The sequence below is a fragment of the Pholcus phalangioides genome, unplaced genomic scaffold (assembly GCF_987345545.1).
Source record: "Pholcus phalangioides strain wild (caught in Gottingen) unplaced genomic scaffold, Ppha-v1.0 ptg000015l_1, whole genome shotgun sequence".
Classification (NCBI taxonomy): Eukaryota; Metazoa; Arthropoda; class Arachnida; order Araneae; family Pholcidae; genus Pholcus; species Pholcus phalangioides.
The window spans coordinates 14,746,977-14,760,941 of record NW_028301608.1 but is presented as its reverse complement, the minus strand read 5'-3'; the positions used below and the strand labels follow the sequence as shown (position 1 = coordinate 14,760,941).

At 41.4% G+C, this 13,965-nt stretch overlaps 1 protein-coding gene across 1 annotated transcript in view; it reads right to left on the bottom strand.

The window, feature by feature from the left end:
• Nucleotides 1-2,064, bottom strand: part of Rap2l (Ras-associated protein 2-like) — a 30,657-nt gene extending 28,593 nt beyond the window's left edge. Inside the window, exon 1 of the mRNA XM_089242880.1 lies at nucleotides 1,571-2,064. The gene's annotated coding sequence lies outside the window, so the exon portion shown is untranslated. The remainder of the gene's footprint in view (nucleotides 1-1,570) is intronic.
• Between the last annotated feature and the right edge of the window lie 11,901 nt (nucleotides 2,065-13,965).

Genomic DNA, 13,965 nt, shown 5'->3' with positions numbered 1-13,965 from the left:
TCCACAGGCTATAGTTACTTTAATGTTTATTGCTATATTTGAATCTAGGTCTCTTCCCCAAAGCAGAATATGCCAAAATCTGTGACATATGGTGCAGAACAATCAATACTGCTGCTGAAAAATCTGGAAGAATTTTAAGAAACATGTATAAAACACTATTACAGGAATATTTACCGCAGAACTTTTCCAGTCAGCCGAGGACTCGTTGCAGAACAATGCAAAACATTGTTTTAAGGGCCCCCGACCTAGCTGTCGCATCACCATCAAAGTAATTAACCATGCCACATTTGCACAACATGCCAAGGTGACTGTTAGGGCAAATTACTGCCCACCCTCACTGTTCGAATTGAATGAAATTCTCCCAAAGAGGTCAACGATGAACTATAAGAATATTGTGCTAATAATACATTTGAGCAGAGTTTCACAAATCGAAAAAATATTTAGGAGCCACAAAACCATGGTTTTTACTCAAGAAAAACTGTCCAAAATAATCATGGAAACATTTTCCTGGATATTATGCTGAAATGAAAGTGGAAAGAAAAGTCACAGAATCTCAGCCCAGGACTCAAACTGAATTCACCTTGACATAATACCCAAAAAATATGTTTCCTTGATATCTTAGACTGAGCAAAAAGTTGTTTATCTCTCAGTGCTAAATAATGATGTTATTTTTACTTGATTATACTTTTCAACATAAATTTTGTAATGAATTCAGCAAATTCTGTCTCACCCTTGGATTCATAAAACTCTTGCACATATTTTAGACACCAGTACCGATTATACAGTCACCATGGCGATCTGGCACTTAGGATTCATCAAGTCCTAGGGACAATTATCATTTTTTGTTTTTTCATGATATAAACTTACTCTACAAGGCCCTTAAAAAAAAGCTGGCCTGCCAAAGATCCCAGCCTTGAGGCCCCATAACAGGATGTGGGGAGAGGCCGGTCATGACTATATCTGGTCAATGTCGAAATACAAAGCATCAGGTTTGGAGAGATATCTCATCAACACCATCAAGAAAATTTACTTAAGAAGCCGATAAGCATATTCCTACCACATTAAGCTTTTTATCAGCTTCCAAGACCTTTATTCAAATTATTTCATCACATCCACAACGGGTTAAACCTACTTTAACACAGATAAGGGAGGTTCTGCAAAGACTTTACATCACTCGAAGATGTCAAATCCACATTGATATCATAATAAAATGGAACATTAACGCGAATTTGATATGCAAATCTACAAAATTATAGCACCAAGACAAATCTTTGAATCTCTACATCACAAAACACAATCAGTGTAAGAGCTGGAGATCCATGTAACTACTAAATAAAAAATTCACCAATTTCGAGATAAATGAAAAAAAATATATATTGTATAATAAAATTAGCATATTCTACTTGGACTATACCATTCAGCAATTGGATATATATAACAAGAAAAGGGGGAAATCAAAAATTGTAATCTCGGATCAGTAAAGTAACAATCATTGTTTTCCACAACATATGCACAAAAGAAAATAACAATCCAATAAAATAATTGCACAATAAACCGCATTATTACATACCTCACTGAAACCTCCTTTTTTTAAAAAAGAATTTCTCCCTCTTTCAACTGATAATCATGAATTTATTATTATTTCCTATCCTATCTCTAAAAATTTAATTTAGAGACATCAACAACAAGGAGGGAGGGAGAAAACGTAAAATCGCACCAAATAACTTTTTTTCGTTCGTCGTCCTCGGAGGGGAGCGCAAAAATAAAATAATCGCCGATGATTTTGAAAAAAGGGCGATGAAACGAAATAAATAAAATAATAACGAAAATAAATAATAATAAAAAAATTTGACTACTGGCGAGGCAACGGGGAAACATAAAGGAAATTCACTTCATAGAGGCGACAACAACACACTTTCTTCACAAAACATGACCTCATAACAATCGCTGCAAGCAATGACTCTGGCGATCATAGCAGGCAGGCAGGCAGCGAAGAAGGCAGAAGACGACAACGCTGCCATTCCTAGGTGCCGCAACAACGTGTGTGATTCATTTCCCTTTCTTTTTTTGCTTCTTTCATCTTCTGCCTTTTTTTTTTTTTTGTTAAAAGTCCCAACAAAGACAACAACAAAAGAATTTTAAAAAACAAATTTTAACAATATAAAATATTGAAATATCGTCGAAAAAAATTCTTTAATTATTTCCTGAAACATAATGATATATTGATGCGCGAATTTCGTTTGGTAGATGAACTATTTTTTGACTGTCCATCACTTTTGTGACCGTTAACAATCCGTCATTTCCTGCTATCACGAATAAATGAAAGCCGGGACTCTGCCACCGGACTTATCGCGTCGCCGAGATTTCTTCCTGGCAGAGTCTGGAGCAAAGCGCGTGTCCACCTAACACTTCGAGTCCGTATCTTAGTGTTGTGTCTGATTTTTAAGTGCTGCCATCTATACTTCAAATAGTGAGTACGTGTGATGATTTGAGTAATTTGTGCCGTTGTAGGCCTGCTTTTTTTTTTAACTCTTTTAAGTGATTTTTAAAATTTACCTGATCCGCATTATAACTGCCGCAGTGGAAATCACTAAACCCTCTAGAAATTGCCACCTATTTTCAAGAATAATATTTTCTTCGATCACCAAGCCTTTAAATTATAAAGCATTATAAAATAAATTAAAAATGGAGGAGGGGCTCCTCTAACACAAAATAGCAAAAATAAAACAAGAAAGAGACTGGAACAAAGTGTGTTTACCAGGGGCGTAGCCAGAAATTTCGTTCGGGGGGGGACCACTTTCATTTCGGGGGGGGACCAAAGTGACAGAACAATGGATTTGGCCATCTTTTTCCCTTTTTTCGGTCATTTTCTCACATTTCGGGGGGGGGGGACCAGACCCCCAAGTCCCCCCTGGCTACGCCCTTGGTGTTTACCAAACAGAGCAGTGAGTACTCAGTGTTGTGTGTGTGTGTGTGTCAATTTTTAGTGCTGCCACCACTGTTTGAAATTATGAATTAAGTGGAATGAGTAAATATTTATAACCGTTGTAGGCCTGCTGCTTTTTGTGGAGAGACTTTTTAGGAGATCGGCTTGCATTTGCGCCTCGAAGTTAAGAACCACAGAAAACCAACTTCAGCCGAGCACATGTGGAGTTCGAACCCCGTGTCCACGCGATGCGAGTCCATAACTATGACCACGCGACCACCACAGCGGCTAATGCTTGGACTATGAGTTAATGGCTTCCGGTATTTTTCGTAAAAATCCACTTGCAGTAAGAGATTCTTGATTTATGGGTCATTACACAAGTTTGATTCTCAAAGGCTTCCGAGATAGATGGATCGTACAAATCCACTTATAGCCAGGGATATTCCTAAGCCATGGGTCACGACGATAACATGAATGGCCGTTGTATTTTGAGGTGTGTCGTACAAATCCACTTACAGTCCTGTAAAAATGCACTTATTATGTCACTGGTTTCACTAACTTCGAAAAACAAACAGTCCCATGAGTCGCGAAGCTGATATTTAACACCGAACGCGTCCGAATGCGCATGCGCAATGATGGTGAAGGAAATTTTTGGCACGACGACATGCTTCGTGCATTGATCCGCCACCCGATCGCGGGGGGGGGGGGGGGGGTGTCGACAGATCTTCAACATGGGGGGGGGGGGAGACTCTGGCGGATCCCATTAATATATTATTCCTTGTTTGTTTTTACACTCGAATTTTTTTTTAGAAGGATTTGGGTGCCTGCCTTTAGTGCCGTTAAAAAATCTGCTCTCAGGGCCACGAAAAAGATATTGGCTCCAGGATGTGAGAGCAATATGTAGTTCCCGCTACATCGTGACGATCCAGGTTTAAACCCCCCTTTGCCGCACAGTCGGTTTTCTGCGGTTCTCCAACTTGGAGCAGAAGCGAGCCGGTCTCGTATTTAAAAAGTCTCTCCGCAAAAAGCAGGCAGACCAACATAAAACTTACATAACGTGAAAATTCAAGCCCTTACCATCTTTGCTACATGGCTACCTGGTAGCAAGTAGCTAGCCATCTAGCTACCTACCCAAGCTCTCTGGAATATTTATATTTTTCCTTTTTTTTACATTAGTTTTTTTTCAGAACATTTTTCGCTTGCCGCATTGAACCAACAACCAGAGCCTCCTAGACTACTTTTGTAAGTAGTCTGGGGGTTTTATCTTGTAAGCTTTGATTGAATTCCTGTAACGGCTAGAAACTTCGCACCTCTGGTTTAGATTCCAAGACTAAGAACAGATTCAAGCAGTGCTGTCGGAGCCGAGGGTACTATAGGTGCTCGAGTACTCACGGTAATTTATGGCAGGATCGAAGCACCACACAAAATTTCCTATGTGAAGAACAATTTAAGCAGGGCCGAAACTATATACTTCGTCGAGGCAAGCACGCACTTTGGTGCCCATGTAGATGGGGCAGTTAAAGGGTGAATTCGGCGTTCTCCTCTGCTGCAGCGTCCGGAGTATCAGACCCATCTGCTGCCCTCCCCCCCCCCCCCTATCCTTGTTGTGGCCCTGAAAACGAGCACTCACATGTTCCAAACACTTCTGACACTCCAGTTCCAGGAATACCCCGTAAATCAGTAAATCATGCTCTTGGACCACGAGAATAACGATCTTTGAAAAATCTATGAGAAAATAATTTTAAAAACCATGAGAAATAATTTTCAGTTAACAATGACTTCGAAAGACCATGATATTCACATTCTGGAAAGCCTGAAGCCTATGCGAATTGTTTTAGTGAAGACACTGGAAGACCACGGTAATCAAGATCCAATAGTAATGATCTAGTGCTGTGAATATTTGAATAAATATCTTTTGAATAGCTCTGAAATCGATTTTTCAAAAGAATTGATGTCCAGGAAGATTACAAGTTTTTGGTGATAACGACCTTCAAAGATCACGAGAATAAACTTCTAGGAAGACCACGAAAATCCCCTTCCTGATCGAGTTCCGGATGAAGTAAAATGCGGTGTTCCAAAATAAAATTTAAAAACGTTGTAGTTATGAATTATTGATTACCGTGGGGCTTCGAAACTTAGGATTTAAACGAATATGCCTTGAACTTTTGTTTCAAGAAGCCCTCTTATAAATGAAGATTGATCTGAAGTTTGATCATTTGATCATTTTTGTCGCACCATGGCCATTTTCTGCACACGAGGGCTAATTAAACCGGGACCTACAATTTATTGCCGATTCCGAACGGCAGGCTTGTTTTTTATACTCGTCGAGAGGTTGGTGCACTAACCCCTCGATGGGGGACTCCCTGCGGTAGCAATTTTTGCTGCGGTCATGTCGCAATTTTTGTTGTACCCCTGTGTCAGGAAAGTTTTCTGACAAGGACGAACCGGGTATCGAACTCGCGACACCTCTAAACATCCTTTGGTACTTTAGGCGAGTATCTTACCGACCTGGGCTACCGCGCCCCTGATCTGAAGTTAGCGTCTCAGCTACTAAGGCGGGGAGGGGGTAGAGACAGTGAGTTTATCATGATACGAACTTCGAAACTAGTTATGGGGCAGAATATCACTAAAGAGGAGTGCAAGAAAAAACACTATATTCAGCTGTGATCTGAGATTGTCATGGCAATAAACCAGCAGTCGTTGTTAGACTTGCGCTAACAATGTGCTTACTGAGCTTTTAAGTTCAAGCCAGGGATTCAGAACAAAAGTGGCTGAGAAGAACGATAATGGCTGTCGTGGCTCGCAAGTAATGAAATAGGCGGTTCGAGAACGAAAGTGGCCGTCCGGACCCACGAACAAAAATAGTATTTTCCGCTTGAAACAAGAGTGCGGAAGTAAAAATACCAACTGGAATTCCTTGCTGCCGCAAATTATTGGGTTGCCGTGGGGCTCCGTGTCTTCGAATTTAAACGAATATGCCGATTTGAATAAATATCTTAAGCTCTAAAATCCATTTTGAATTGGTCTAGGAAGAGTTTTCGGTTATAACGACCTTGAAAGATCACGAGAAAACTTCTAGGAAGACCACGAAAATATTCCTGATCGAGTTCCGGATGAAGTGAAATGATCAAGTGCTGGGAACATAGAGTGAATTCAGTTTTTGGAAAATCGTTTCAATCAAGTCCTATGACGATGAGAATTTGTTTTCGAAGACCATGGGAATAAATGGTAGGTATACAGAAACAGGACACGGGAACAGAATATAACAAGTGAAGGATCGGAATTCGCATCAAAATGAACATTGATCTGAAGTTGGCTTCTCGGTGATGGAGGAGGAAGAGGAATGATGGAGGAAAGACAGAATTAGAAGGGATCACAGTACGAACCAGTACTGAGCTTATAGTGCAAGTCGAACACTAAGAATAGGAACGAAAGTGGCCGACTTGACTCGCAAACAAGAATGAAATCGACTGTCCAGGTCTGGGAATGCAAGTGGCCATCCAGGCCTATGATCGAAAATTTTCGTCTAGACCCGCAAACGAAATGGCTGTGTTTTCCGCTTGAAACTATAGTGCGGTGTTCCGAAACTGCAAGCAAACTAGAATTCGTTGCTGTTCTTGCAAATTATTGGTTAATGTGGGGCTTCGTTTCTTTGAATTTAATCGATATGCGTTAAACTTTTGTTTCAAAAGGGCCCACCAACCCACAAGTGAAGATTGATCTGAAGTTAGTTTCTCCACAACTGAAAGGGGTGGATTGATGGGGTGGGTGGTAGAAACAGAATTAGAATGAATCATGATGCGAATTTCGAAACTATAGTTACGAGGGGAGACTATCACTAAAGAGTAGTGCAAGAAAACGTCAAATTGCGTTAAGCACGTCACGACGGTCGATGTCACGGCAGTGAACCAGTAGCCATTGTTGGACTTGCGCTAGCAATGTGCAAGCCCAGTCCTAAAATTCAGAACTGAATTGGCAGTCCAGGCTGTCAGACCAGACACTACCCAGGCTCTGTCCCTCCCGGGATATAAGCCTTTTACCCGTGTGGGTAAACAAATGGCAGTTCAGGCTCGCAACAAGAACGAAACTGGCCGTCGTGATCTACACACAAAAATGAAATCGGCGGTGTCTGAGAACGAAAGTGGCTGCCCATACCCGCAAATATGAACGAAAATGTTCATCTTTTGCACTGGAATGCTGTGTTCCAAAATGAAATTTAAAACTGTAGTGGGTATACATTATTGGTTACCGTGGGACTTCGAAACTTTGGATTTAAACGAAATGCCTTAAACTTTTTCAAGCCCTTTTATAAATGAAGATCGATCTGAAGTTAGCTTCTCAGCAACTAAGGCGGCAGCGGCGGCGGCGGCGGGGGGGGGGGGGAAGAGGTGGTAGAGACAAAGAGTGGATCATGATACGAACTTCGAAACTAGTTATGGGGCAGAATATCACTAAAGAGGAGTGCAAGAAAAACATTATTTAGCTAAGTGATCCGAGATTGTCATGGCAATAAACCAGCAGTCGTTAGACTTGCGCTAACAATGTGCTTACTGAGCTTCAAGCCAGAGATTCAGAACGAAAGTGGCCGTCCAGACCCTTCTGCTTCAAACAGGAGTGCGAAAGTAAAAATACGAACTCTTTTGCTGCCGCAAATTAATGGCTACCGTGGGGCTCCGTCTCTTCGAATTCAAACGAATATGCCGATTTTAATAAATATCTTGAAAAGCCCTAAAATTCATTTTTCAAAACAAGAATTGGTCTTGTTTTGAAAGCTTCTCAGCAACTAGGGGGGGGGGGGGGCTGGTAGAGACAAAGAGTGGATCATGATACGAACTTCGAAACTAGTTATGGGGCAAAATATCATTAAAGAGGAGTACAAGAAAAACTTGAGTTAAGCGATCTGAAGTTATGGCGGTAAACTAGCAGTCGTTAGACTTGCACTAACAATGTGCTTACTGAGCTTGAAGTGCAAACCTGAGATTCAGAGTAAAAGTCTGTCGTGTCCTGCATGATTTTACAATGAAATAGGTGGTTCGAGAACAAAAGTAACCGTCCAGACCCGCGGATAAGGCAAATATGGCTGCTTTACCTCTTCAAACTGTAATGCGCCGTTTTGAAATGAAAACGATCTCAATGGCGATTCAAACTATTGGTTACCGTGGGGCTTCGTCTCTTAATTTTAAGCTAATATACCTTAAACTTTAGTTTAGAGAAGCCCTCTAAGTCTAAATGAACATCGATCTGAAGTTATCTCCGCAACCAAGGAGGGGGAGGGGATGGTAGAAACAGAATTTGAATGTAAAAATATTAGACTTGTACTAACAATGTGAGTAGAGAGGTGCAAGCCCAACACTTCTAAAATTCAGAACGAAAGTGACTGTCCATGCCCTTCAAACGGGAATGTGGTGTCTCGAAACCGTTAACTATTGTGCAAATTATTTTTTACCGTGGGGCTTCGTTTCTCCATATTTAATTGTTCCGAGAAGCCCCACGTGAATTGGAAAAAATGTTTTGAGCAACTAATTACACACTTCAATTTGGTCCGCTTGACTCTGTGCCGGAAATTCAAAAACATTTAATTTTTATTTTGAATAATAAAGATCCACGGGAATCAAAATAAAAATAATGATCCACTGTAGCTAAATACTATTTTCGGTTCTCGTTGGGTACCGTATTAGATATGTTCGTGTTTTGGAAAGAAAAAGTAACTTGATCGTATATAAATTTACATTACATGGTAATGAATATGGCACAATTAGCTTATTGCGAATCCTCTTCAGAAATCCATTTAATGTCTCTGATCGAAATAGAAATTCCAAATCATTACGAGAAGGATACATGCCATTTTAGTCGAAACTAAAAATCGACTGTTTTGTTGTGCTTGACTAAAGCTTAGATGTTAAAGTACTTATCGAGTCGATTCGTAATGAAATTTCTACCACAATTACGGTAATGGTGATCAAAGTAGATGAGATTCGTGATCAAGGAATATTCTGGGAAAACCATTATGTGTGTGTGTGTGTGTGCGCGCGCTCAGGCATTAGCGTCGGAGCCGGGGGTGCTGTGGGTGCCCGGGCACCAAAAAATGGTAATTTATGGCATGAGTTTGAGCACCCTGAATTGGTTCAGAATTCAAAATTTTCTAGGTATAGACCAATACGCGTGCACCCACAATATCCAAACACTTCCGACGCCCCTGATTTCAAGAACGACTGAATCGCGGCAACCATGAAACAGCTAGCTAGATCAATCCAGTGGAACCTCCTATAATGAATACTCTCCGTTAGCGGACACTGGTTTGAATTACGTTAACGGACTACAATATATTTTACTGCTCATTAGCGGGCATTCCCAATTACATACAAAAGTTTTGGCCTTAAGAATGTCTGCATATGCAAAGAGAGATCATGATAGCCCATAGCGGAAAATGTGTTTAGTTGGTAGTAAGAATATTAGACTAGAATATGAGGATGACTGCAAAATTTTCATGGCACACAGGAAAGAAAACCAATCTACATAGCTGCACTGGAAAATCAAAGTGTACCTGATGTATCTCATTAACAGGGCCCCCTCTCCCCTCCATTCACCTGAGTAGGTGATCTCGTATGCGTATTATGATGGCGGCAGGCAGTTCCCATTTTCTTTTACTATGTTGCCGGACAGCCGTAACAGGGCTCTCATCGTGAGGATCCAGGTTGAACTCTGCTGGTTGCGCAGTGATGGTCAGCTAAAGTTGGTGTTCTGTGGTTTTCCAACTTCGAGGTGCGAATTCAAGCCGGCTCCCATTTAAGGAGATCATCCATCCGCTAGGTAGTAGTAGTAGTAGTAGTAACAACAGGGTAAGGTGGTAGCTAATGTAGAAAATGTTGCAGCATTTTTTCATCCCTGTATTGCTGGACGACTCCAAATCATTCAAGTTCCCGCTTTGACGAATAGACGTTTCGATAAACTACCGCAACCACAAGCAGGAAAGTGCTTAAGTATTTTGCTCCCCGGTGCAAAAAAAAAGAAAAAAGATTTACGACCCTCTGAACCAGAATTTTCCCAATAACCCAGTGTCCATGTTCACATTGGTGTCCCTGGTGCCAAGTTAACAGTGCGCTCGAGAATGACTATAAAACTACTATTCCATGGTAACAAAAAAAGGCATTCGGTAATAAATATAGACAATAGTATCCACTGCCCAGTGAAGAAATTCCGTGACTCCCGGCACTTGAAGGTTGAAGGCTGTCAGGGCTAGAAAACCGATTGTCTACTCTGGGCCTAAACTGGTTGCTCAGCCAAGGTAAGCATGCACCTCCTTCATGTAATTTTGAATGTGTGTTTATAAAAAGAATTTAGAAATTTAGTGGGTATGTCCCTAGGCCAAATCTTTGATCATTTTTGTCACACCATGGTCATTTTCTGCACACGACAGCTAATTAGATCATGACGTACAATTTATTGCCGATTCCGAACGGCAGGCTTTTCTCTCACTCTCGCCGAGAAGTTGGGGCGTTTACCCTTCGATGTAGGACTCCCTGCTGTAGTAATCTTTTTCTGTGGTCACGCCGCCGTTTCCGTTGTACCCCGCAAGAAGGTTCCTGGCAAGGACGAACCGGCTATCGAATCCGCGACACCTCTGAACATCTTTTGGTACTTCATCAGGCGAGTATATTATCGACCTGGGCTTTCGTGCTGCCTTAAACCAGATTGTTCAATGATTCTCTATTTTGGACTGAATTTTACTGCTTTGTTAAGAAGTGAAAATGCCCGAGGATGATGTCCATACGAAGATATATTTAGGAAAGAAAGGAAATTCAACTGCATTTTTTTGCGGGGTTTCGAACCCACGCCTTAGCCCACTAGACTACAAAGGCAACGAATATCTCAATCTTTCCTTGGAGCTCGTGTGCAATGTCATCTGGTGGCAATGTCAGCAATTGTGAGCTTTGGCCTGAGTTAAGTCCGACCGTCTAAGTACGGCCCCGTTCAGTGCACACGAGCTCCAAGGAAAGATTGAGGCATCCGTTGCCTTTGTAGTCTAGTGGTCTAGGGCTGTAGCTCTCAACCTTTGGAAGCCCGCGGCCCGGTAGAATTCTTTTTTAGGGGGAAGGCCCAGTCATAAACACGACTAATGGGGAAAAAATATAATAATGAATCATTCACGGCCCGATTTGACTGATGCCAGTGCCCAGCACTGCGCCGCGGCCCGGCGGTTGAGAAACAGTGGTTTAGGGAAGTACGAAAGCCTGGATAACCAAGCGGAGATCGAGATGTTGTTCGGAAAGAAAATTCACATTCCTCTGTGGGGAATCGAACCATCAATCTCTCACTGCCCGGGCGAGTGTTCTAACCATTGAACTACAGACATTTTCAATCCTTAGAGCATATGTATGAATGCTCTAAGGATTGAAAATGTCTGTCCTCTGTAGTTCAATGGTTAGAACACTCGCCCGGGCAGTGAGAGATTGATGGTTCGATTCCCCACAGAGGAATGTGAATTTTCTTTCCGAACAACATCTCGATCTCCGCTTGGTTATCCAGGCTTTCGTACTTCGTGTGAAAAGCGGAGAGTGACATCGTTTCTCTCTATAAGTGGTTTAGGGCTTTCACCCGGAAAGTGAAAAGACGTGGGTTCGATTCCCCGCAAAGACAGTTGAATTTTCTCTCTTTCCAAATGTATCTTCGTATCAGCCAGCTGTTAAAAAACCTTCGCAAGTCAAAATGGAATCAAAGCATTTTTATCCCCCCCCTTTTGCGACCCCAAAAATGTAGCGGCGCTGTGTGGCCGCACCCTTCGCACTAGCCCAAGTCCGGCCCTGACCACAAGCGAGGATCCCCTAGGCCGAGATTTTTGGTGGGTTCACTATATTAATTTTTTTGTACTAAACTTGTAACGTAAATTGAAAAAAAAAAAGTTGTTGGCAGTCCCTCAAGCTAGAGTCATGAACACACTCAACTCTGTAATTCAAAGAAGAAGAAAAAAAAAATGCAAGTAGAATTCGTTATCTTGATTTAAAGAAAATACGGATTTTCCGTAGTACGAAAAATGACTGCAGCCACGCCGTATCTCTCCATCTCGTGCTGATAAGTCCGAGTATGTGCGTACTGTGTAAATACAAGATTAGGTTTAGTGTCGGTTTGAGTCTCTCCCACGGCAACTTTTTCTTTTTTTCCTGTTCTCTTGAATTGAAATAACACAATGGTGAAGTTACAATCTCGGTGATTAACCGGAACGTATTTGTTTTCTAGTGTGTTTCTTATCGAAGGGGCCTGTCGTGAGATTTTGAGTGGAGCAAAGCTAAAGCCGAAACGCTAACATTGAGCCATTGATTGAAAATGTTATTGAGTGGCGCAACCGACTGTGAGAAATTGAGTTTTAGTGTGGAAAAGCGTATTCTATTTTTATCTATGCACGTGTCCTAGACCAGCGTTTCTCAACCTATGGTCGCAGGTGGTCCCCAGGCAGGCTTGATAAAATTATGCACTCGTTGCAATTGATATGAAAAGTTTTAGTGCATCCATATTGTGGATTCAAATAAAATAATACCTTCATACTTAGGTTCATCATCGAGAAAAATGCAGGCAATTACGATCTTAAATATGGGCAATAATAATCAATCGATTTCTGTCAATTCAAATGCTTTTCGAAATTAGGTAACTCAAAATTTTTTAATACGAAGAAATGTATTCTTTGTGCACCACTTTCCACAAAAGCCGACCCAGCGTTCGCCTCTGCTCATAACCACTGATCAGATCTAAATTTCATGATCGTTCATGCAGATCCAAGTCCATGATTAAGAAGACCATGGCGTTAGTGAATTTACGCTTATTAAAAATATAATTTTATTCATTGTAATGTCAATGACATCTGAGGACATGCCTTAAAAATCAAATCACGTACGCAGGGCCGCAACTAGATGTTTGTTCACCCGGGGCAAGTGCGCATTTTGGCGCCACCTTGAAGGAGAGGTTTGAGAATAAAATTTGTGCCCCCTCTGGTCCAGCGCCCGGAGCACCAGACCCGCCTGCTCCCCCTAGTTGCGGGCCTGCACGTACGTATTAAATCCTCTCTTTTAATGAATCATTACATCAAAGCATATTCAATAGCATGTCGTACGCGATCGATGCTATTGTTATTTCAAACACCTCTTGAAAAGACGTTGTATCAAGAACGTTTCGGAGTATCCAAGGGGCAAACCAAAATGTTTTGCGGCCTGGTGCAAAAGCAGCTTTGCGACTCTCTAAAACTAGTTTTTTCACCGTGGGCACCCTGGTGCATGCCAGGTTTTCCCTGGCATCCCAGAATGACTCTCAAACTACTATTGTATTGTCATAAGAAAGCCATTTGGCAATAATTTTGACCAATATTGCCCGCTTCTCAGCGAGAAAAAAAGCACGAGTTTGCCCCCCAAAGAACCACTGGTATATAATATTTGTAAGCAGGGATCCATAGTGGAAGGGTTGTCAACAATAGAGAACCGATCATCTACACAGGGCCGCAACTAGATACTCTTTCAGCTGGACCAAGCGCACATTTTACCTCCCCTGTGTAATTTTTGATTGATTAAAAGAAGAATTCAGCGCTCCCAGTTGGTCCAGTACCAGATACACCTGCAACCCCACTGCTTAGCGTATTGGGTGTCTAAATCCTAGTCCCGAGGATTCAACCGTCTTGGACATAGTTTTAAGATATTACGCATTTTATTAAAAAGTTAACTATTAAGTGAAAAATGTAATCAATGTATTTTTATCCCCTTTTGCAGCCTCTAAAATTTAGCGTCTCGGTGCTGCCACACTCTTTTCACCTGCTCATGTCCGGTCCTGGATGTATCCGGTTTGTATGCAAAGCTTATACTTTTTTTTACAAAATCATCATAACGTTCCAATAAAGTTTTAGTTTTCCCTAATGATAAGTCATAAAAAAGAACTGAAGATGATCATATAAGAGAAAAATGGAGACTACGGTGTGATGCTTATATGCAGACCCCTCATTATATACATAAACGAGAGAGAGATTTTGCGAGTCCTGCGTGAAGTCAACGACCAAAAAAAAA